The sequence below is a fragment of the Mesoplodon mirus genome (assembly GCF_964341445.2).
Source record: "Mesoplodon mirus genome assembly, chromosome: 20".
Taxonomy (NCBI): domain Eukaryota; kingdom Metazoa; phylum Chordata; class Mammalia; order Artiodactyla; family Ziphiidae; genus Mesoplodon; species Mesoplodon mirus.
This window is the reverse complement of record NC_138996.1, coordinates 3,867,779-3,890,768: the sequence shown is the minus strand read 5'-3', so window position 1 is coordinate 3,890,768 and position 22,990 is coordinate 3,867,779.

The window sequence follows — 22,990 nt, the reverse complement described above, 5'->3', positions numbered from 1 at the left end:
TAGTGAACGGGTAAGGTTTAGGTTACAGCTGACCATATGGAAATGTTTTATTGTCAAAGTACGTGTGTGGTATTGCGTTAGTGTTAGTGTATGGGTTAAGATTAGTGTATGTGTTAGGAGTAGGTTTGTAGTTAGGTTTAGGTTTGGGGCTACGGTTATGGTTAACAAATGGTAAAGTTTAGGGTTAGTGTTAGGGTTAGGGTTAGGGGTAGGGTTAGGGTAGGTGTTAGGGCACGAGTTAGTGTTAGTGTATGGGTTATGATTAGGGTATGGGTTAGGGTAAGGTGTAGGGTTGAGGTTAGGTTTAGGTTTAGGGCTAGTGTTAGGGTTAGCGAATAGGTAACATTAGAGTACAGGTGAGCGTATGGAAATGAGTTAGGGTCAGGGTTCGTGTTAGGGCACAGGTTAGTGTTAGTTTAAGGATTAGGATTAGTGTACATGTTAGAGTTAGGTGTAGGGTTGGGCTTGGGTTTAGGGTTAGGTTTAGACCTAGGGTTAGGGTTAGTGAATGGTAAGATTTAGGCTTCAGGCGTGGGTATGGAAAAGTGTAAGGGTCAGGGTAAATGTTAGGGCACGGATTAGTGTTAGTGTACGGGTTAGAATTAGGGTACGGGTTAGGCTAATGGATAGGGTTGGCGTTATGTTTAGTGTTAGGGCTAGGGGTATGGTTAGCGAACGAGTAAGCTTTAGGTTACAGGTGAGGGTAAGGAAATGTCTTAGTGTCAAAATAAGTGTGAGGGAATGGGTTAGTGTTAGTGTATGCATTAAGATTAGTGTACATGTTAGGGTAAGGTGTAGGGTTGTAGTTAGATTTAGCTTTAGGGCTAGGGTTAGGGTTAGCAAACGGTAAGATTTAGGGTACAGGAGAGAGTAGGGTAAAGAGTTAGAGGCAGGGTACGTGTCAGGGCATGGATTACTGTTTGTGTACGGGATAGGATTAGGGTACGGTTTATGGTAAGGTGTTGGGTTGGTGTTAGGGCTTGGTTTAGGGGTATGTTTCGGGTTTGTGAACGGTAAAGTTTAGGGTACAGGTGAGGGTACAGAAAAGTGTTAGGCTCAGGTTACGTTTCAGGGCACGGATTAGTATTAGTGTACTGGTTAGGATTACGGTATGGGTTAGGGTAATGGGTAGGGTTGGGTTTAGGGTTAGGTTTAGGGCTATGGTTAGGGTTAGCGAAATGTAAGGTTTAGGTTACAGGTGATGGTCCAGAAACGTGTTAGGATCAGGGTACATGTTAGGGCACGGATTAGTGTTAGGGTACTGGTTAGGATTGGGTACGCTTTAGGGAAAGGTTTAGGGATGGGGTAAGGTTTACGTTTAGGTCTAGGGTTAAGGATAGCACACGGTATGGTTTAGGGTACAGGTGAGTGTACAGAAAAGTGTTACGGTCAGGCTACCTGTTAGGGCATGTGTAGTGCTAGTGTATGGGTTAGGATTAGGGTACGGGTTAGGGAAATGTGTAGGGTTGAGGTTAGGGTTAAGTTTAGGGCTAGGGTTAGGGTTAGCGAACAGGTAAGTTTTATGGTACATGAGTGTACGGAAACGTGTTAGTGTCAAAGTACGTGTGAGGGCATTGCATAATTTTGGTGTACGGGTTAAGATTTGTGTACGGGTTAGGGTATGGTGTAGGGTTGGTGTTAGCATTATGTTTAGGGCTAAGGTTACGGTTAGCGAACCAGTAAGGTTTAGGGTACAGGTGAGGGTACGGAAAACTTTTAGGGTCAGGGTATATGTTAGGACACCTGTTAGTGTTAGTGTACGTGTCAGGATTAGCATAGAGTTTAGGGTAAGGTGTGGGGTTGTGGTTAGGGTTAGGTTTAGGGCTAGGCTTAGGGTTGGCGAACGGGTAAGTTTTAGGGTACAGTTGAGGGTACGGAAAAGCGTTTGGGTCAGGTTATGTGTTAGGAAACGTGTTAGTGTTAATGTGTGGTTAGGATTAGGGTATGGGTTAGGGTAATGGTTAGGGTTGGCGTTAGGGTTAGGGATAGGCTTAGCGAACAGTTAAGGCTTATGGTACATGTGAGTGTATGGAGACGTGTTAGTGTCAAATTACGTGTGAGGGCATGGGTTAGTGTTAGTGTAGGGGTTAAAAATAGGGTACGGGTTAGAATAAGGTGTAGGGTTGGTGTTAGGGTTAGGTTTAAGTCTACAGTTAGGGTTAGCTAACGATTAGGTTTAGCGTACAGCTGAGGGTATGGAAAAGTGTTAGGGTCAGGGTACGTTTCAGGGCACTGGTTAGTGTTAGTGTACGGTTTAGGATTAGTGTATGGGTTAGGGTAAGATGTAGGGTTGGCGTTAGGGTTAGGTTTAGAGCTAGGGTTAGGGTTAGCGACCGGGTAATTTTTAGGTTACAGGGGAGGGTACGGAAATGTTTTAGGGTCAAAATACATATGCGGGAATGGGTTAGTGTTAGTTTAAGGTTTAAGATTAGTGTACGTGTTAGGGTAAGGTGTAGGGTTGGAGTTAGATTTAGCTTTAGGGCTAGGGTTAGGGTTAGCGAAATGTAAGGCTTAGGGTACAGGTGAGGGTACAGAAAAGTGTCACGGTCTGTGTACGTGTCAGGGCACGGATTAGTATTAGGGTACGGGTTAGGATTACAGTACGGATCAGGGTAAGGTGTAGGATTGGGGTTAGGGTTAGTGTTAGGGTTAGGGTTAGCGAATAGGTAATATTTAGGGTACAGGTAAGCATATGGAAACGAGTTAGGGTCAGGCTTGGTGTTAGGGCACAGGTTAGTGTTATTGTACGGATTAGGATTAGGGTATGGGTTAGGATTTTGTGTAGGGTTGTGGATAGTGTTAGGCTTAGACCTAGGGTAAGTGTTAGCGAACAGGTAAGGTTTACGGTACACAGGAGGGTACGGAAACGTGTTAGTGTCAAAGTACATGTGAGGGAATTGCTTAATTTTGGTGTATGGGTTAAGATCAGTGTATGGGTTAGGGTATGGTGTCACGTTGGTGTTAGCGTTCTGTTTAGGGAAAGGGCTAGGTTTAGCGAACGGTAAGATTTAGGGTACTGGAGAGGATACGGAAAAGTGTTAGGGTCAGGGTACGTGATAGGGCACGTGTTAGTGTTAGTGTACGGGTTAGGATTAGGGTATGGGTTAGGGAAAGGTGTAGGGTTGGGGTTATGTTTAGGTGTAGGGGTGGGGTTAGGGTTAGCGAATAGGTAACATTTAGGGTACAGGTGAGCTTATGGAAACAAGTTAGGGTCAGGGTTCATGTTAGGGCACAGGTTAGTGTTAGTGTATGGATTAGGGTACGGGTTAGGGTTAGGTGTAGGGTTGGGGTTAGGGTTAGGTTTAGACATAGGTTTAGGGTTAGCGAATGGTAAGATTTAGGGTACAGGAGTGGGTATGGAAAAGTGTTAGGGTCAGGGTACGTGTTAGGGCATGGATTAGTGTTAGTGTATGGGTAAGGATTAGGGTACGGGTTAGGGAAATGGGTAGGGTTGGTGTTATGGTTAGGGTTAGGCCTACAGTTAGAGTTAGCAAACGGGTAAGGTTTACGGTACACGGGAGGGTACGGAAATGTGTTAGTGTCAAAGTACATGTGAGGGCATGGGTTCGTTTTTTTGTACGGGTTAAGTTTAGTGTACGGGTTAGGGTATGCTGTAAGGTTGGTGTTAGCGTTATGTTTAGGGCTAGGGTTAGGGTTAGTGAACGGTAAGATTTTGGGTACAGGAGAGGATACGGAAAAGTGTTCGGGTCAAGGTACGTGTTAGGACATGGGTTAGTGATAGTGTATGGGTTGGGATTAGGGTACGGGTTAGGGTAAGTAGTAGGGTTGGCGTTAGGGTTAGGGCTAGGGCTAGGGCTAGGGTTAGGGTTAGCGAATGGGTAAGGTTTAGGGTACCGGTGAGGTTACGGAAAAGTGTTAGGGTCAGGGAACGTGTTAGGGCAGGGGTTAGTGTGGGTTTACAGGTTAGGATTAGGGTACGGGTTAGGGTAATTGGTAGGGTTGGCGTTATGGTTAGTGTTAGGGGTAGGGTTAAGTTTAGTGAACGGGTAAGGTTTAGGTTACAGCTGACCATATGGAAATGTTTTATTGTCAAAGTACGTGTGTGGTATTGCGTTAGTGTTAGTGTATGGGTTAAGATTAGTGTATGTGTTAGGAGTAGGTTTGTAGTTAGGTTTAGGTTTGGGGCTATGGTTATGGTTAACAAATGGTAAAGTTTAGGGTTAGTGTTAGGGTTAGGGTTAGGGGTAGGGTTAGGGTAGGTGTTAGGGCACGAGTTAGTGTTAGTGTATGGGTTATGATTAGGGTATGGGTTAGGGTAAGGTGTAGGGTTGGGGTTAGGTTTAGGTTTAGGGCTAGTGTTAGGGTTAGCGAATAGGTAACATTAGAGTACAGGTGAGCGTATGGAAATGAGTTAGGGTCAGGGTTCGTGTTAGGGCACAGGTTAGTGTTAGTTTAAGGATTAGGATTAGTGTACATGTTAGAGTTAGGTGTAGGGTTGGGCTTGGGTTTAGGGTTAGGTTTAGACCTAGGGTTAGGGTTAGTGAATGGTAAGATTTAGGGTTCAGGCGTGGGTATGGAAAAGTGTAAGGGTCAGGGTAAATGTTAGGGCACGGATTAGTGTTAGTGTACGGGTTAGAATTAGGGTACGGGTTAGGCTGATGGATAGGGTTGGCGTTATGTTTAGTGTTAGGGCTAGGGGTAGGGTTAGCGAACGAGTAAGCTTTAGGTTACAGGTGAGGGTAAGGAAATGTCTTAGTGTCAATGTAAGTGTGAGGGAATGGGTTAGTGTTAGTGTATGCATTAAGATTAGTGTACATGTTAGGGTAAGGTGTAGGGTTGTAGTTAGATTTAGCTTTAGGGCTAGGGTTAGGGTTAGCAAACGGTAAGATTTAGGGTACAGGAGAGAGTAGGGTAAAGAGTTAGAGGCAGGGTACGTGTCAGGGCATGGATTAGTGTTTGTGTATGGGATAGGATTAGGGTACGGTTTATGGTAAGGTGTTGGGTTGGTGTTAGGCCTTGGTTTAGATGTATGTTTCGGGTTTGTGAACGGTAAAGTTTAGGGTACAGGTGAGGGTACAGAAAAGTGTTAGGCTCAGGTTACGTTTCAGGGCACGGATTAGTATTAGTGTACTGGTTAGGATTACGGTATGGGTTAGGGTAATGGGTAGGGTTGGGTTTAGGGTTAGGTTTAGGGCTATGGTTAGGGTTAGCGAAATGTAAGGTTTAGGTTACAGGTGATGGTCCAGAAACGTGTTAGGATCAGGGTACATGTTAGGGCACGGATTAGTGTTAGGGTACTGGTTAGGATTGGGTACGCTTTAGGGAAAGGTTTAGGGATGGGGTAAGGTTTACGTTTAGGTCTAGGGTTAAGGATAGCACACGGTATGGTTTAGGGTACAGGTGAGTGTACAGAAAAGTGTTACGGTCAGGGTACCTGTTAGGGCATGTGTAGTGCTAGTGTATGGGTTAGGATTAGGGTACGGGTTAGGGAAATGTGTAGGGTTGAGGTTAGGGTTAAGTTTAGGGCTAGGGTTAGGGTTAGCGAACAGGTAAGTTTTATGGTACATGAGTGTACGGAAACGTGTTAGTGTCAAAGTACGTGTGAGGGCATTGCATAATTTTGGTGTACGGGTTAAGATTAGTGTACAGGTTAGGGTATGGTGTGGGGTAGGTGTTAGCATTATGTTTAGGGCTAAGGTTACGGTTAGCGAACCAGTAAGGTTTAGGGTACAGGTGAGGGTACGGAAAACTTTTAGGGTCAGGGTATATGTTAGGACACCTGTTAGTGTCAGTGTACGTGTCAGGATTAGCGTAGAGTTTAGGGTAAGGTGTGGGGTTGTGGTTAGGGTTAGGTTTAGGGCTAGGCTTTGGGTTGGCGAACGGGTAAGTTTTAGGGTACAGTTGAGGGTACGGAAAAGCGTTTGGGTCAGGTTATGTGTTAGGAAACGTGTTAGTGTTAATGTGTGGTTAGGATTAGGGTATGGGTTAGGGTAATGGTTAGGGTTGGCGTTAGGGTTAGGGATAGGCTTAGCGAACAGTTAAGGCTTATGGTACATGTGAGTGTATGGAGACGTGTTAGTGTCAAATTACGTGTGAGGGCATGGGTTAGTGTTAGTGTAGGGGTTAAAAATAGGGTACGGGTTAGAATAAGGTGTAGGGTTGGTGTTAGGGTTAGGTTTAAGTCTACAGTTAGGGTTAGCTAACGATTAGGTTTAGCGTACAGCTGAGGGTATGGAAAAGTGTTAGGGTCAGGGTACGTTTCAGGGCACTGGTTAGTGTTAGTGTACGGTTTAGGATTAGTGTATGGGTTAGGGTAAGATGTAGGGTTGGCGTTAGGGTTAGGTTTAGAGCTAGGGTTAGGGTTAGCGACCGGGTAATTTTTAGGTTACAGGGGAGGGTACGGAAATGTTTTAGGGTCAAAATACATATGCGGGAATGGGATAGTGTTAGTTTACGGTTTAAGATTAGTGTACGTGTTAGGGTAAGGTGTAGGGTTGGAGTTAGATTTAGCTTTAGGGCTAGGGTTAGGGTTAGCGAAATGTAAGGCTTAGGGTACAGGTGAGGGTACAGAAAAGTGTTACGGTCTGTGTACGTGTCAGGGCACGGATTAGTATTAGGGTACGGGTTAGGATTACAGTACGGATTAGGGTAAGGTGTAGGATTGGGGTTAGGGTTAGTGTTAGGGTTAGGGTTAGCGAATAGGTAATATTTAGGGTACAGGTAAGCATATGGAAACGAGTTAGGGTCAGGCTTGGTGTTAGGGCACAGGTTAGTGTTATTGTACGGATTAGGATTAGGGTATGGGTTAGGATTTTGTGTAGGGTTGTGGATAGTGTTAGGCTTAGACCTAGGGTAAGTGTTAGCGAACAGGTAAGGTTTACGGTACACAGGAGGGTACGGAAACGTGTTAGTGTCAAAGTACATGTGAGGGAATTGCTTAATTTTGGTGTATGGGTTAAGATCAGTGTATGGGTTAGGGTATGGTGTCACGTTGGTGTTAGCGTTCTGTTTAGGGAAAGGGCTAGGTTTAGCGAACGGTAAGATTTAGGGTACTGGAGAGGATACGGAAAAGTGTTAGGGTCAGGGTACGTGTTAGGGCACGGGTTAGTGTTAGTGTACGGGTTAGGATTAGGGTATGGGTTAGGGAAAGGTGTAGGGTTGGGGTTATGTTTAGGTGTAGGGGTGGGGTTAGGGTTAGCGAATAGGTAACATTTAGGGTACAGGTGAGCTTATGGAAACAAGTTAGGGTCAGGGTTCATGTTAGGGCACAGGTTAGTGTTAGTGTATGGATTAGGGTACGGGTTAGGGTTAGGTGTAGGGTTGGGGTTAGGGTTAGGTTTAGACATAGGGTTAGGGTTAGCGAATGGTAAGATTTAGGGTACAGGAGTGGGTATGGAAAAGTGTTAGGGTCAGGGTACGTGTTAGGGCATGGATTAGTGTTAGTGTATGGGTAAGGATTAGGGTACGGGTTAGGGAAATGGGTAGGGTTGGTGTTATGGTTAGGGTTAGGCCTACAGTTAGAGTTAGCAAACGGGTAAGGTTTACGGTACACGGGAGGGTACGGAAATGTGTTAGTGTCAAAGTACATGTGAGGGCATGGGTTCGTTTTTTTGTATGGGTTAAGTTTAGTGTACGGGTTAGGGTATGCTGTAAGGTTGGTGTTAGCGTTATGTTTAGGGCTAGGGTTAGGGTTAGTGAACGGTAAGATTTTGGGTACAGGAGAGGATACGGAAAAGTGTTCGGGTCAAGGTACGTGTTAGGACATGGGTTAGTGATAGTGTATGGGTTGGGATTAGGGTACGGGTTAGGGTAAGTATTAGGGTTGGCGTTAGGGTTAGGGCTAGGGCTAGGGCTAGGGTTAGGGTTAGCGAATGGGTAAGGTTTAGGGTACCGGTGAGGTTATGGAAAAGCGTTAGGGTCAGGGTACATGTCAGGGCATGGCTTAGTAGTAGTATACTGGTTAGGATTAGGGTACGGTTTAGGTAAGGTTTAGGGTTGGGCTTAGGGTTAGCTTTATGGCTAGGGTTAGGGTTAGCCAAATGTCAGGTTTAGGGTACAGGTGATGGTACAGAAAAGTGTTAGGGTTTGTGTATGTGTTAGGACACGTGTCAGTGTTAGTGTATGGCTTAGGATTAGCTTACGGGTTAGGGTAAGGTGTACGGTTGGGGTTTCGTCTAGGTTTAGGGTTAGGGTTAGCGAACGGTAAGGTTTAGGGTACAGGTGAGGTTACGGAAAAGTGTTAGGGTCAGGGTACGTGTTAGGGCAGGGGTTAGTGTGGGTTTACAGGTTAGGATTAGGGTACGGGTTAGGGTAATTGGTAGGGTTGGCGTTATGGTTAGTGTTAGGGGTAGGGTTAAGTTTAGTGAACGGGTAAGGTTTAGGTTACAGCTGACCATATGGAAATGTTTTATTGTCAAAGTACGTGTGTGGTATTGCGTTAGTGTTAGTGTATGGGTTAAGATTAGTGTATGTGTTAGGAGTAGGTTTGTAGTTAGGTTTAGGTTTGGGGCTACGGTTATGGTTAACAAATGGTAAAGTTTAGGGTTAGTGTTAGGGTTAGGGTTAGGGGTAGGGTTAGGGTAGGTGTTAGGGCACGAGTTAGTGTTAGTGTATGGGTTATGATTAGGGTATGGGTTAGGGTAAGGTGTAGGGTTGGGGTTAGGTTTAGGTTTAGGGCTAGTGTTAGGGTTAGCGAATAGGTGACATTAGAGTACAGGTGAGCGTATGGAAATGAGTTAGGCTCAGGGTTCGTGTTAGGGCACAGGTTAGTGTTAGTTTAAGGATTAGGATTAGTGTACATGTTAGAGTTAGGTGTAGGGTTGGGCTTGGGTTTAGGGTTAGGTTTAGACCTAGGGTTAGGGTTAGTGAATGGTAAGATTTAGGGTTCAGGCGTGGGTATGGAAAAGTGTAAGGGTCAGGGGAAATGTTAGGGCACGGATTAGTGTTAGTGTACGGGTTAGAATTAGGGTACGGGTTAGGCTAATGGATAGGGTTGGCGTTATGTTTAGTGTTAGGGCTAGGGGTAGGGTTAGCGAACGAGTAAGCTTTAGGTTACAGGTGAGGGTAAGGAAATGTCTTAGTGTCAAAGTAAGTGTGAGGGAATGGGTTAGTGTTAGTGTATGCATTAAGATTAGTGTACATGTTAGGGTAAGGTGTAGGGTTGTAGTTAGATTTAGCTTTAGGGCTAGGGTTAGGGTTAGCAAACGGTAAGATTTAGGGTACAGGAGAGAGTAGGGTAAAGAGTTAGAGGCAGGGTACGTGTCAGGGCATGGAGTAGTGTTTGTGTACGGGATAGGATTAGGGTACGGTTTATGGTAAGGTGTTGGGTTGGTGTTAGGGCTTGGTTTAGGGGTATGTTTCGGGTTTGTGAACGGTAAAGTTTAGGGTACAGGTGAGGGTACAGAAAAGTGTTAGGCTCAGGTTACGTTTCAGGGCACGGATTAGTATTAGTGTACTGGTTAGGATTACGGTATGGGTTAGGGTAATGGGTAGGGTTGGGTTTAGGGTTAGGTTTAGGGCTATGGTTAGGGTTAGCGAAATGTAAGGTTTAGGTTACAGGTGATGGTCCAGAAACGTGTTAGGATCAGGGTACATGTTAGGGCACGGATTAGTGTTAGGGTACTGGTTAGGATTGGGTACGCTTTAGGGAAAGGTTTAGGGATGGGGTAAGGTTTACGTTTAGGTCTAGGGTTAAGGATAGCACACGGTATGGTTTAGGGTACAGGTGAGTGTACAGAAAAGTGTTACGGTCAGGGTACCTGTTAGGGCATGTGTAGTGCTAGTGTATGGGTTAGGATTAGGGTACGGGTTAGGGAAATGTGTAGGGTTGAGGTTAGGGTTAAGTTTAGGGCTAGGGTTAGGGTTAGCGAACAGGTAAGTTTTATGGTACATGAGTGTACGGAAACGTGTTAGTGTCAAAGTACGTGTGAGGGCATTGCATAATTTTGGTGTACGGGTTAAGATTAGTGTACAGGTTAGGGTATGGTGTGGGGTAGGTGTTAGCATTATGTTTAGGGCTAAGGTTACGGTTAGCGAACCAGTAAGGTTTAGGGTACAGGTGAGGGTACGGAAAACTTTTAGGGTCAGGGTATATGTTAGGACACCTGTTAGTGTCAGTGTACGTGTCAGGATTAGCGTAGAGTTTAGGGTAAGGTGTGGGGTTGTGGTTAGGGTTAGGTTTAGGGCTAGGCTTTGGGTTGGCGAACGGGTAAGTTTTAGGGTACAGTTGAGGGTACGGAAAAGCGTTTGGGTCATGTTATGTGTTAGGAAACGTGTTAGTGTTAATGTGTGGTTAGGATTAGGGTATGGGTTAGGGTAATGGTTAGGGTTGGCGTTAGGGTTAGGGATAGGCTTAGCGAACAGTTAAGGCTTATGGTACATGTGAGTGTATGGAGACGTGTTAGTGTCAAATTACGTGTGAGGGCATGGGTTAGTGTTAGTGTAGGGGTTAAAAATAGGGTACGGGTTAGAATAAGGTGTAGGGTTGGTGTTAGGGTTAGGTTTAAGTCTACAGTTAGGGTTAGCTAACGATTAGGTTTAGCGTACAGCTGAGGGTATGGAAAAGTGTTAGGGTCAGGGTACGTTTCAGGGCACTGGTTAGTGTTAGTGTACGGTTTAGGATTAGTGTATGGGTTAGGGTAAGATGTAGGGTTGGCGTTAGGGTTAGGTTTAGAGCTAGGGTTAGGGTTAGCGACTGGGTAATTTTTAGGTTACAGGGGAGGGTACGGAAATGTTTTAGGGTCAAAATACATATGCGGGAATGGGTTAGTGTTAGTTTAAGGTTTAAGATTAGTGTACGTGTTAGGGTAAGGTGTAGGGTTGGAGTTAGATTTAGCTTTAGGGCTAGGGTTAGGGTTAGCGAAATGTAAGGCTTAGGGTACAGGTGAGGGTACAGAAAAGTGTCACGGTCTGTGTACGTGTCAGGGCACGGATTAGTATTAGGGTACGGGTTAGGATTACAGTACGGATCAGGGTAAGGTGTAGGATTGGGGTTAGGGTTAGTGTTAGGGTTAGGGTTAGCGAATAGGTAATATTTAGGGTACAGGTAAGCATATGGAAACGAGTTAGGGTCAGGCTTGGTGTTAGGGCACAGGTTAGTGTTATTGTACGGATTAGGATTAGGGTATGGGTTAGGATTTTGTGTAGGGTTGTGGATAGTGTTAGGCTTAGACCTAGGGTAAGTGTTAGCGAACAGGTAAGGTTTACGGTACACAGGAGGGTACGGAAACGTGTTAGTGTCAAAGTACATGTGAGGGAATTGCTTAATTTTGGTGTATGGGTTAAGATCAGTGTATGGGTTAGGGTATGGTGTCAGGTTGGTGTTAGCGTTCTGTTTAGGGAAAGGGCTAGGTTTAGCGAACGGTAAGATTTAGGGTACTGGAGAGGATACGGAAAAGTGTTAGGGTCAGGGTACGTGTTAGGGCACGGGTTAGTGTTAGTGTACGGGTTAGGATTAGGGTATGGGTTAGGGAAAGGTGTAGGGTTGGGGTTATGTTTAGGTGTAGGGGTGGGGTTAGGGTTAGCGAATAGGTAACATTTAGGGTACAGGTGAGCTTATGGAAACAAGTTAGGGTCAGGGTTCATGTTAGGGCACAGGTTAGTGTTAGTGTATGGATTAGGGTACGGGTTAGGGTTAGGTGTAGGGTTGGGGTTAGGGTTAGGTTTAGACATAGGGTTAGGGTTAGCGAATGGTAAGATTTAGGGTACAGGAGTGGGTATGGAAAAGTGTTAGGGTCAGGGTACGTGTTAGGGCATGGATTAGTGTTAGTGTATGGGTAAGGATTAGGGTACGGGTTAGGGAAATGGGTAGGGTTGGTGTTATGGTTAGGGTTAGGCCTACAGTTAGAGTTAGCAAACGGGTAAGGTTTACGGTACACGGGAGGGTACGGAAATGTGTTAGTGTCAAAGTACATGTGAGGGCATGGGTTCGTTTTTTTGTACGGGTTAAGTTTAGTGTACGGGTCAGGGTATGCTGTAAGGTTGGTGTTAGCGTTATGTTTAGGGCTAGGGTTAGGGTTAGTGAACGGTAAGATTTTGGGTACAGGAGAGGATACGGAAAAGTGTTCGGGTCAAGGTACGTGTTAGGACATGGGTTAGTGATAGTGTATGGGTTGGGATTAGGGTACGGGTTAGGGTAAGTAGTAGGGTTGGCGTTAGGGTTAGGGCTAGGGCTAGGGCTAGGGTTAGGGTTAGCGAATGGGTAAGGTTTAGGGTACCGGTGAGGTTATGGAAAAGCATTAGGGTCAGGGTACATGTCAGGGCATGGCTTAGTAGTAGTATACTGGTTAGGATTAGGGTACGGTTTAGGTAAGGTTTAGGGTTGGGCTTAGGGTTAGCTTTATGGCTAGGGTTCGGGTTAGCCAAATGTCAGGTTTAGGGTACAGGTGATGGTACAGAAAAGTGTTAGGGTTTGTGTATGTGTTAGGACACGTGTCAGTGTTAGTGTATGGCTTAGGATTAGCTTACGGGTTAGGGTAAGGTGTACGGTTGGGGTTTCGTCTAGGTTTAGGGTTAGGGTTAGCGAACGGTAAGGTTTAGGGTACAGGTGAGGTTACGGAAAAGTGTTAGGGTCAGGGTACGTGTTAGGGCAGGGGTTAGTGTGGGTTTACAGGTTAGGATTAGGGTACGGGTTAGGGTAATTGGTAGGGTTGGCGTTATGGTTAGTGTTAGGGGTAGGGTTAAGTTTAGTGAACGGGTAAGGTTTAGGTTACAGCTGACCATATGGAAATGTTTTATTGTCAAAGTACGTGTGTGGTATTGCGTTAGTGTTAGTGTATGGGTTAAGATTAGTGTATGTGTTAGGAGTAGGTTTGTAGTTAGGTTTAGGTTTGGGGCTACGGTTATGGTTAACAAATGGTAAAGTTTAGGGTTAGTGTTAGGGTTAGGGTTAGGGGTAGGGTTAGGGTAGGTGTTAGGGCACGAGTTAGTGTTAGTGTATGGGTTATGATTAGGGTATGGGTTAGGGTAAGGTGTAGGGTTGGGGTTAGGTTTAGGTTTAGGGCTAGTGTTAGGGTTAGCGTATAGGTAACATTAGAGTACAGGTGAGCGTATGGAAATGAGTTAGGCTCAGGGTTCGTGTTAGGGCACAGGTTAGTGTTAGTTTAAGGATTAGGATTAGTGTACATGTTAGAGTTAGGTGTAGGGTTGGGCTTGGGTTTAGGGTTAGGTTTAGACCTAGGGTTAGGGTTAGTGAATGGTAAGATTTAGGGTTCAGGCCTGGGTATGGAAAAGTGTAAGGGTCAGGGTAAATGTTAGGGCACGGATTAGTGTTAGTGTACGGGTTAGAATTAGGGTACGGGTTAGGCTAATGGATAGGGTTGGCGTTATGTTTAGTGTTAGGGCTACGGTTAGGGTGAGCGAACGAGTAAGGTTTAGGTTACAGGTGAGGGTAAGGAAATGTTTTAGTGTCAAAGTAAGTGTGAGGGAATGGGTTAGTGTTAGTGTATGCATTAAGATTAGTGTACATGTTAGGGTAAGGTGTAGGGTTGTAGTTAGATTTAGCTTTAGGGCTAGGGTTAGGGTTAGCAAACGGTAAGATTTAGGGTACAGGAGAGAGTAGGGTAAAGAGTTAGAGGCAGGGTACGTGTCAGGGCATGGAGTAGTGTTTGTGTACGGGATAGGATTAGGGTACGGTTTATGGTAAGGTGTTGGGTTGGTGTTAGGGCTTGGTTTAGGGGTATGTTTCGGGTTTGTGAACGGTAAAGTTTAGGGTACAGGTGAGGGTACAGAAAAGTGTTAGGCTCAGGTTACGTTTCAGGGCACGGATTAGTATTAGTGTACTGGTTAGGATTACGGTATGGGTTAGGTTAATGGGTAGGGTTGGGTTTAGGGTTAGGTTTAGGGCTATGGTTAGGGTTAGCGAAATGTAAGGTTTAGGTTACAGGTGATGGTCCAGAAACGTGTTAGGATCAGGGTACATGTTAGGGCACGGATTAGTGTTAGGGTACTGGTTAGGATTGGGTACGCTTTAGGGAAAGGTTTAGGGATGGGGTAAGGTTTACGTTTAGGTCTAGGGTTAAGGATAGCACACGGTATGGTTTAGGGTACAGGTGAGTGTACAGAAAAGTGTTACGGTCAGGGTACCTGTTAGGGCATGTGTAGTGCTAGTGTATGGGTTAGGATTAGGGTACGGGTTAGGGAAATGTGTAGGGTTGAGGTTAGGGTTAAGTTTAGGGCTAGGGTTAGGGTTAGCGAACAGGTAAGTTTTATGGTACATGAGTGTACGGAAACGTGTTAGTGTCAAAGTACGTGTGAGGGCATTGCATAATTTTGGTGTACGGGTTAAGATTAGTGTACAGGTTAGGGTATGGGGTAGGGTTGGTGTTAGCATTATGTTTAGGGCTAAGGTTACGGTTAGCGAACCAGTAAGGTTTAGGGTACAGGTGAGGGTACGGAAAACTTTTAGGGTCAGGGTATATGTTAGGACACCTGTTAGTGTTAGTGTACGTGTCAGGATTAGCGTAGAGTTTAGGGTAAGGTGTGGGGTTGTGGTTAGGGTTAGGTTTAGGGCTAGGCTTAGGGTTGGCGAACGGGTAAGTTTTAGGGTACAGTTGAGGGTACGGAAAAGCGTTTGGGTCAGGTTATGTGTTAGGAAACGTGTTAGTGTTAATGTGTGGTTAGGATTAGGGTATGGGTTAGGGTAATGGTTAGGGTTGGCGTTAGGGTTAGGGATAGGCTTAGCGAACAGTTAAGGCTTATGGTACATGTGAGTGTATGGAGACGTGTTAGTGTCAAATTACGTGTGAGGGCATGGGTTAGTGTTAGTGTAGGGGTTAAAAATAGGGTACGGGTTAGAATAAGGTGTAGGGTTGGTGTTAGGGTTAGGTTTAAGTCTACAGTTAGGGTTAGCTAACGATTAGGTTTAGCGTACAGCTGAGGGTATGGAAAAGTGTTAGGGTCAGGGTACGTTTCAGGGCACTGGTTAGTGTTAGTGTACGGTTTAGGATTAGTGTATGGGTTAGGGTAAGATGTAGGGTTGGCGTTAGGGTTAGGTTTAGAGCTAGGGTTAGGGTTAGCGACCGGGTAATTTTTAGGTTACAGGGGAGGGTACGGAAATGTTTTAGGGTCAAAATACATATGCGGGAGTGGGTTAGTGTTAGTTTAAGGTTTAAGATTAGTGTACGTGTTAGGGAAAGGTGTAGGGTTGGAGTTAGATTTACCTTTAGGGCTAGGGTTAGGGTTAGCGAAATGTAAGGCTTAGGGTACAGGTGAGGGTACAGAAAAGTGTCACGGTCTGTGTACGTGTCAGGGCACGGATTAGTATTAGGGTACGGGTTAGGATTACAGTACGGATCAGGGTAAGGTGTAGGATTGGGGTTAGGGTTAGTGTTAGGGTTAGGGTTAGCGAATAGGTAATATTTAGGGTACAGGTAAGCATATGGAAACGAGTTAGGGTCAGGCTTGGTGTTAGGGCACAGGTTAGTGTTATTGTACGGATTAGGATTAGGGTATGGGTTAGGATTTTGTGTAGGGTTGTGGATAGTGTTAGGCTTAGACCTAGGGTAAGTGTTAGCGAACAGGTAAGGTTTACGGTACACAGGAGGGTACGGAAACGTGTTAGTGTCAAAGTACATGTGAGGGAATTGCTTAATTTTGGTGTATGGGTTAAGATCAGTGTATGGGTTAGGGTATGGTGTCACGTTGGTGTTAGCGTTCTGTTTAGGGAAAGGGCTAGGTTTAGCGAACGGTAAGATTTAGGGTACTGGAGAGGATACGGAAAAGTGTTAGGGTCAGGGTACGTGTTAGGGCACGGGTTAGTGTTAGTGTACGGGTTAGGATTAGGGTATGGGTTAGGGAAAGGTGTAGGGTTGGGGTTATGTTTAGGTGTAGGGGTGGGGTTAGGGTTAGCGAATAGGTAACATTTAGGGTACAGGTGAGCTTATGGAAACAAGTTAGGGTCAGGGTTCATGTTAGGGCACAGGTTAGTGTTAGTGTATGGATTAGGGTACGGGTTAGGGTTAGGTGTAGGGTTGGGGTTAGGGTTAGGTTTAGACATAGGGTTAGGGTTAGCGAATGGTAAGATTTAGGGTACAGGAGTGGGTATGGAAAAGTGTTAGGGTCAGGGTACGTGTTAGGGCATGGATTAGTGTTAGTGTATGGGTAAGGATTAGGGTACGGGTTAGGGAAATGGGTAGGGTTGGTGTTATGGTTAGGGTTAGGCCTACAGTTAGAGTTAGCAAACGGGTAAGGTTTACGGTACACGGGAGGGTACGGAAATGTGTTAGTGTCAAAGTACATGTGAGGGCATGGGTTCGTTTTTTTGTACGGGTTAAGTTTAGTGTACGGGTTAGGGTATGCTGTAAGGTTGGTGTTAGCGTTATGTTTAGGGCTAGGGTTAGGGTTAGTGAACGGTAAGATTTTGGGTACAGGAGAGGATACGGAAAAGTGTTCGGGTCAAGGTACGTGTTAGGACATGGGTTAGTGATAGTGTATGGGTTGGGATTAGGGTACGGGTTAGGGTAAGTAGTAGGGTTGGCGTTAGGGTTAGGGCTAGGGCTAGGGCTAGGGTTAGGGTTAGCGAATGGGTAAGGTTTAGGGTACCGGTGAGGTTATGGAAAAGCGTTAGGGTCAGGGTACATGTCAGGGCATGGCTTAGTAGTAGTATACTGGTTAGGATTAGGGTACGGTTTAGGTAAGGTTTAGGGTTGGGCTTAGGGTTAGCTTTATGGCTAGGGTTAGGGTTAGCCAAATGTCAGGTTTAGGGTACAGGTGATGGTACAGAAAAGTGTTAGGGTTTGTGTATGTGTTAGGACACGTGTCAGTGTTAGTGTATGGCTTAGGATTAGCTTACGGGTTAGGGTAAGGTGTACGGTTGGGGTTTCGTCTAGGTTTAGGGTTAGGGTTAGCGAACGGTAAGGTTTAGGGTACAGGTTAGGTTACGGAAAAGTGTTAGGGTCAGGGTACGTGTTAGGGCAGGGGTTAGTGTGGGTTTACAGGTTAGGATTAGGGTACGGGTTAGGGTAATTGGTAGGGTTGGCGTTATGGTTAGTGTTAGGGGTAGGGTTAAGTTTAGTGAACGGGTAAGGTTTAGGTTACAGCTGACCATATGGAAATGTTTTATTGTCAAAGTACGTGTGTGGTATTGCGTTAGTGTTAGTGTATGGGTTAAGATTAGTGTATGTGTTAGGAGTAGGTTTGTAGTTAGGTTTAGGTTTGGGGCTATGGTTATGGTTAACAAATGGTAAAGTTTAGGGTTAGTGTTAGGGTTAGGGTTAGGGGTAGGGTTAGGGTAGGTGTTAGGGCACGAGTTAGTGTTAGTGTATGGGTTATGATTAGGGTATGGGTTAGGGTAAGGTGTAGGGTTGGGGTTAGGTTTAGGTTTAGGGCTAGTGTTAGGGTTAGCGAATAGGTAACATTAGAGTACAGGTGAGCGTATGGAAATGAGTTAGGGTCAGGGTTCGTGTTAGGGCACAGGTTAGTGTTAGTTTAAGGATTAGGATTAGTGTACATGTTAGAGTTAGGTGTAGGGTTGGGCTTGGGTTTAGGGTTAGGTTTAGACCTAGGGTTAGGGTTAGTGAATGGTAAGATTTAGGGTTCAGGCGTGGGTATGGAAAAGTGTAAGGGTCAGGGTAAATGTTAGGGCACGGATTAGTGTTAGTGTACGGGTTAGAATTAGGGTACGGGTTAGGCTGATGGATAGGGTTGGCGTTATGTTTAGTGTTAGGGCTAGGGGTAGGGTTAGCGAACGAGTAAGCTTTAGGTTACAGGTGAGGGTAAGGAAATGTCTTAGTGTCAATGTAAGTGTGAGGGAATGGGTTAGTGTTAGTGTATGCATTAAGATTAGTGTACATGTTAGGGTAAGGTGTAGGGTTGTAGTTAGATTTAGCTTTAGGGCTAGGGTTAGGGTTAGCAAACGGTAAGATTTAGGGTACAGGAGAGAGTAGGGTAAAGAGTTAGAGGCAGGGTACGTGTCAGGGCATGGATTAGTGTTTGTGTATGGGATAGGATTAGGGTACGGTTTATGGTAAGGTGTTGGGTTGGTGTTAGGCCTTGGTTTAGATGTATGTTTCGGGTTTGTGAACGGTAAAGTTTAGGGTACAGGTGAGGGTACAGAAAAGTGTTAGGCTCAGGTTACGTTTCAGGGCACGGATTAGTATTAGTGTACTGGTTAGGATTACGGTATGGGTTAGGGTAATGGGTAGGGTTGGGTTTAGGGTTAGGTTTAGGGCTATGGTTAGGGTTAGCGAAATGTAAGGTTTAGGTTACAGGTGATGGTCCAGAAACGTGTTAGGATCAGGGTACATGTTAGGGCACGGATTAGTGTTAGGGTACTGGTTAGGATTGGGTACGCTTTAGGGAAAGGTTTAGGGATGGGGTAAGGTTTACGTTTAGGTCTAGGGTTAAGGATAGCACACGGTATGGTTTAGGGTACAGGTGAGTGTACAGAAAAGTGTTACGGTCAGGGTACCTGTTAGGGCATGTGTAGTGCTAGTGTATGGGTTAGGATTAGGGTACGGGTTAGGGAAATGTGTAGGGTTGAGGTTAGGGTTAAGTTTAGGGCTAGGGTTAGGGTTAGCGAACAGGTAAGTTTTATGGTACATGAGTGTACGGAAACGTGTTAGTGTCAAAGTACGTGTGAGGGCATTGCATAATTTTGGTGTACGGGTTAAGATTAGTGTACAGGTTAGGGTATGGTGTGGGGTAGGTGTTAGCATTATGTTTAGGGCTAAGGTTACGGTTAGCGAACCAGTAAGGTTTAGGGTACAGGTGAGGGTACGGAAAACTTTTAGGGTCAGGGTATATGTTAGGACACCTGTTAGTGTCAGTGTACGTGTCAGGATTAGCGTAGAGTTTAGGGTAAGGTGTGGGGTTGTGGTTAGGGTTAGGTTTAGGGCTAGGCTTTGGGTTGGCGAACGGGTAAGTTTTAGGGTACAGTTGAGGGTACGGAAAAGCGTTTGGGTCAGGTTATGTGTTAGGAAACGTGTTAGTGTTAATGTGTGGTTAGGATTAGGGTATGGGTTAGGGTAATGGTTAGGGTTGGCGTTAGGGTTAGGGATAGGCTTAGCGAACAGTTAAGGCTTATGGTACATGTGAGTGTATGGAGACGTGTTAGTGTCAAATTACGTGTGAGGGCATGGGTTAGTGTTAGTGTAGGGGTTAAAAATAGGGTACGGGTTAGAATAAGGTGTAGGGTTGGTGTTAGGGTTAGGTTTAAGTCTACAGTTAGGGTTAGCTAACGATTAGGTTTAGCGTACAGCTGAGGGTATGGAAAAGTGTTAGGGTCAGGGTACGTTTCAGGGCACTGGTTAGTGTTAGTGTACGGTTTAGGATTAGTGTATGGGTTAGGGTAAGATGTAGGGTTGGCGTTAGGGTTAGGTTTAGAGCTAGGGTTAGGGTTAGCGACCGGGTAATTTTTAGGTTACAGGGGAGGGTACGGAAATGTTTTAGGGTCAAAATACATATGCGGGAATGGGATAGTGTTAGTTTACGGTTTAAGATTAGTGTACGTGTTAGGGTAAGGTGTAGGGTTGGAGTTAGATTTAGCTTTAGGGCTAGGGTTAGGGTTAGCGAAATGTAAGGCTTAGGGTACAGGTGAGGGTACAGAAAAGTGTTACGGTCTGTGTACGTGTCAGGGCACGGATTAGTATTAGGGTACGGGTTAGGATTACAGTACGGATTAGGGTAAGGTGTAGGATTGGGGTTAGGGTTAGTGTTAGGGTTAGGGTTAGCGAATAGGTAATATTTAGGGTACAGGTAAGCATATGGAAACGAGTTAGGGTCAGGCTTGGTGTTAGGGCACAGGTTAGTGTTATTGTACGGATTAGGATTAGGGTATGGGTTAGGATTTTGTGTAGGGTTGTGGATAGTGTTAGGCTTAGACCTAGGGTAAGTGTTAGCGAACAGGTAAGGTTTACGGTACACAGGAGGGTACGGAAACGTGTTAGTGTCAAAGTACATGTGAGGGAATTGCTTAATTTTGGTGTATGGGTTAAGATCAGTGTATGGGTTAGGGTATGGTGTCACGTTGGTGTTAGCGTTCTGTTTAGGGAAAGGGCTAGGTTTAGCGAACGGTAAGATTTAGGGTACTGGAGAGGATACGGAAAAGTGTTAGGGTCAGGGTACGTGTTAGGGCACGGGTTAGTGTTAGTGTACGGGTTAGGATTAGGGTATGGGTTAGGGAAAGGTGTAGGGTTGGGGTTATGTTTAGGTGTAGGGGTGGGGTTAGGGTTAGCGAATAGGTAACATTTAGGGTACAGGTGAGCTTATGGAAACAAGTTAGGGTCAGGGTTCATGTTAGGGCACAGGTTAGTGTTAGTGTATGGATTAGGGTACGGGTTAGGGTTAGGTGTAGGGTTGGGGTTAGGGTTAGGTTTAGACATAGGGTTAGGGTTAGCGAATGGTAAGATTTAGGGTACAGGAGTGGGTATGGAAAAGTGTTAGGGTCAGGGTACGTGTTAGGGCATGGATTAGTGTTAGTGTATGGGTAAGGATTAGGGTACGGGTTAGGGAAATGGGTAGGGTTGGTGTTATGGTTAGGGTTAGGCCTACAGTTAGAGTTAGCAAACGGGTAAGGTTTACGGTACACGGGAGGGTACGGAAATGTGTTAGTGTCAAAGTACATGTGAGGGCATGGGTTCGTTTTTTTGTACGGGTTAAGTTTAGTGTACGGGTTAGGGTATGCTGTAAGGTTGGTGTTAGCGTTATGTTTAGGGCTAGGGTTAGGGTTAGTGAACGGTAAGATTTTGGGTACAGGAGAGGATACGGAAAAGTGTTCGGGTCAAGGTACGTGTTAGGACATGGGTTAGTGATAGTGTATGGGTTGGGATTAGGGTACGGGTTAGGGTAAGTAGTAGGGTTGGCGTTAGGGTTAGGGCTAGGGCTAGGGCTAGGGTTAGGGTTAGCGAATGGGTAAGGTTTAGGGTACCGGTGAGGTTATGGAAAAGCGTTAGGGTCAGGGTACATGTCAGGGCATGGCTTAGTAGTAGTATACTGGTTAGGATTAGGGTACGGTTTAGGTAAGGTTTAGGGTTGGGCTTAGGGTTAGCTTTATGGCTAGGGTTAGGGTTAGCCAAATGTCAGGTTTAGGGTACAGGTGATGGTACAGAAAAGTGTTAGGGTTTGTGTACGTGTTAGGACACGTGTCAGTGTTAGTGTATGGCTTAGGATTAGCTTACGGGTTAGGGTAAGGTGTACGGTTGGGGTTTCGTCTAGGTTTAGGGTTAGGGTTAGCGAACGGTAAGGTTTAGGGTACAGGTGAGGTTACGGAAAAGTGTTAGGGTCAGGGTACGTGTTAGGGCAGGGGTTAGTGTGGGTTTACAGGTTAGGATTAGGGTACGGGTTAGGGTAATTGGTAGGGTTGGCGTTATGGTTAGTGTTAGGGGTAGGGTTAAGTTTAGTGAACGGGTAAGGTTTAGGTTACAGCTGACCATATGGAAATGTTTTATTGTCAAAGTACGTGTGTGGTATTGCGTTAGTGTTAGTGTATGGGTTAAGATTAGTGTATGTGTTAGGAGTAGGTTTGTAGTTAGGTTTAGGTTTGGGGCTACGGTTATGGTTAACAAATGGTAAAGTTTAGGGTTAGTGTTAGGGTTAGGGTTAGGGGTAGGGTTAGGGTAGGTGTTAGGGCACGAGTTAGTGTTAGTGTATGGGTTATGATTAGGGTATGGGTTAGGGTAAGGTGTAGGGTTGGGGTTAGGTTTAGGTTTAGGGCTAGTGTTAGGGTTAGCGAATAGGTGACATTAGAGTACAGGTGAGCGTATGGAAATGAGTTAGGCTCAGGGTTCGTGTTAGGGCACAGGTTAGTGTTAGTTTAAGGATTAGGATTAGTGTACATGTTAGAGTTAGGTGTAGGGTTGGGCTTGGGTTTAGGGTTAGGTTTAGACCTAGGGTTAGGGTTAGTGAATGGTAAGATTTAGGGTTCAGGCGTGGGTATGGAAAAGTGTAAGGGTCAGGGGAAATGTTAGGGCACGGATTAGTGTTAGTGTACGGGTTAGAATTAGGGTACGGGTTAGGCTAATGGATAGGGTTGGCGTTATGTTTAGTGTTAGGGCTAGGGGTAGGGTTAGCGAACGAGTAAGCTTTAGGTTACAGGTGAGGGTAAGGAAATGTCTTAGTGTCAAAGTAAGTGTGAGGGAATGGGTTAGTGTTAGTGTATGCATTAAGATTAGTGTACATGTTAGGGTAAGGTGTAGGGTTGTAGTTAGATTTAGCTTTAGGGCTAGGGTTAGGGTTAGCAAACGGTAAGATTTAGGGTACAGGAGAGAGTAGGGTAAAGAGTTAGAGGCAGGGTACGTGTCAGGGCATGGAGTAGTGTTTGTGTACGGGATAGGATTAGGGTACGGTTTATGGTAAGGTGTTGGGTTGGTGTTAGGGCTTGGTTTAGGGGTATGTTTCGGGTTTGTGAACGGTAAAGTTTAGGGTACAGGTGAGGGTACAGAAAAGTGTTAGGCTCAGGTTACGTTTCAGGGCACGGATTAGTATTAGTGTACTGGTTAGGATTACGGTATGGGTTAGGGTAATGGGTAGGGTTGGGTTTAGGGTTAGGTTTAGGGCTATGGTTAGGGTTAGCGAAATGTAAGGTTTAGGTTACAGGTGATGGTCCAGAAACGTGTTAGGATCAGGGTACATGTTAGGGCACGGATTAGTGTTAGGGTACTGGTTAGGATTGGGTACGCTTTAGGGAAAGGTTTAGGGATGGGGTAAGGTTTACGTTTAGGTCTAGGGTTAAGGATAGCACACGGTATGGTTTAGGGTACAGGTGAGTGTACAGAAAAGTGTTACGGTCAGGGTACCTGTTAGGGCATGTGTAGTGCTAGTGTATGGGTTAGGATTAGGGTACGGGTTAGGGAAATGTGTAGGGTTGAGGTTAGGGTTAAGTTTAGGGCTAGGGTTAGGGTTAGCGAACAGGTAAGTTTTATGGTACATGAGTGTACGGAAACGTGTTAGTGTCAAAGTACGTGTGAGGGCATTGCATAATTTTGGTGTACGGGTTAAGATTAGTGTACAGGTTAGGGTATGGTGTGGGGTAGGTGTTAGCATTATGTTTAGGGCTAAGGTTACGGTTAGCGAACCAGTAAGGTTTAGGGTACAG